The sequence below is a fragment of the Pteropus alecto genome, unplaced genomic scaffold, assembly GCF_000325575.1.
Source record: "Pteropus alecto unplaced genomic scaffold, ASM32557v1 scaffold78, whole genome shotgun sequence".
NCBI lineage: Eukaryota > Metazoa > Chordata > Mammalia > Chiroptera > Pteropodidae > Pteropus > Pteropus alecto.
In genome coordinates this window covers 243,448-245,357 of record NW_006443124.1, presented here as the reverse complement: position 1 = coordinate 245,357, position 1,910 = coordinate 243,448, and the positions used below count along the sequence as shown (strand labels likewise).

Sequence of the window (1,910 nt, the reverse complement as noted above, 5' to 3'; positions counted from 1 at the left end):
ACCTAGTAGCCTACTAATTAATTGACAACTTTAACAGCTGACAGTTCCCGTGTGTTTACTCTGTGCTGCCTAGCACCATGCTAAGTGATTATATGAATTATCTCATTTAATCTGTCATCAACTATAGATGGTAGGAATGACCATTATCCCCTTTACCGAAATTGGAAACTGAGGCTCAGGGTCTTTAAATGACTTGGCCAACATCTCAGAGATATGAAATGACTAAGCTGGCATTTGGATGAAAGACTGCCTGACTCTGGGGCCCTTTATGCTAACCAGAAGACTAAAATGAAGAGAATTCCAGGGAATTAAGTTCTAGTCTTAGACCGTTTTCTTGCCCTTTCAGTTTTCTCAGGGAGATAATAATACAGGTCCGACAAATTTGTAGTGCGTCTCCAGTGCTATGAAGATAACCAAAGTGTTTCATAAGCTACTAGATGTTACTCAAAAACAATGTATTTTCTGCCAGGTGCCTTCTTTTTGCCTTAAAAAGAATACCTCCTCCCAAAATAAATTCCTTAAAATTTTTTTCCTGAACTTGGATGCCATTTTTTGGAACTTGACCCAAATTACACATTAAATGTTAATGTATGATCTGGTTCTCGCTCAGATAGGAATTGGCAACATAAGGTAAGTTTCTATTGAATTCGGCTACTAACTCGCTGTGTAGCTTTGGGCAAATCCCTCCCTCAGGATCCTATATGCAAAAGGAGAGAATGGGTTAGTTGAAGTTCAAGGTTATTTTCAGTTGTAAAGTACTGGGGTAGAATGTCACCCACGGCTGAGATAAGAAACAGAAGAGGAAAAGGGCTAGGTTATGATACAATAAGAGAATTATCCTGAAATATTTGTTTAATGAGTCAGTTATGGGGCTCTTGACCAGAAGGTGACCACTGACGTCTTCAACAATCTCAGCAGATATTTAAGATGCAGCAGTCATCATTCTAGGAGCACATACTACAAATGATGAACAAAGCCAGTATGATTCCTGCAGCCTGTGGAACTTTACGTCTCGATAGATCAAAAAGTGGGAGTCTGAAAAAGACATTTCAGCCACAGGTGCATCTTCTCGCACCAACTGAGTTTTTAACATTTTTTAAAAACTTGTCCATGTTTAAAAATAATGGGAGATTTCACATAGTCTCATTTCCAGCTTTTCTTTTAAAATCTCAATATTTGGCAGTGCTGAGCTGGCATTTCCGCACGGTAGGGAAATGCTGGAGATGAATAGAAGCTGTCACCATGCCACCTCCACCACCGCCCACCATTACGCACCTTCGCCATTTCAGCAAGCAACCTATGTGCCAGTTCCCTGGTGGCTTAAGTGTGTGTGACTGAAGTTTGAGGGAAAATAGTAAGAAGTTATTTCAATCGTGATGGCTGTTACAAAGGAGAAGTACAGGGTGAGAGACCATAGAAACTTCCAGTGAGATTGCCTTCATCCCTGAACCCCTGTCCCCTGCCCCCACTGCCACGCGCAGAGAAGGGCGACTGCAATGTATGGGGTATATGGGGGCTGGGAGCCAGGAGACCTGGGTCCGCAAAAGGTTCTCTCAATTGTTATGTCACACTGGGCACGTATTTTCCTTCTCTGTGTCTCAGTTTCCCCAGGAGTAAAATAATCTGCTAAACCATGATCGTTTTGTAAAAATCCTTCTTTTCGGGACCTCTATAAATCTGAACCCTCTCTTCGCTCTCCACAATACCTCAAGGAAGTGTTAAAAGAAACCTTGCCTTTCACCATCTCAGATCTACAGGTTCGTACCCGCCACTCCCATATCCACCATCCTCGGTGGTGCCGCCCGAATATCTTGGAGGGGAAGGGGGTCACTTCAGGGGAACTGGGCCTGGGTCCGGGAAGCGGGGGCGTGCTCAGCGTCCCGGCGACTCCACACTGGGCCAGGGCGCCG

General features: G+C 43.9%; 1 protein-coding gene across 1 annotated transcript in view; it reads left to right on the top strand.

The window, feature by feature from the left end:
* The first annotated feature begins 1,662 nt into the window (after positions 1–1,662).
* Positions 1,663–1,910, top strand: part of STK32A (serine/threonine kinase 32A) — a 94,384-nt gene continuing 94,136 nt past the window's right edge. The window contains exon 1 of the mRNA XM_025040740.1: positions 1,663–1,757. The gene's annotated coding sequence lies outside the window, so the exon portion shown is untranslated. The remainder of the gene's footprint in view (positions 1,758–1,910) is intronic.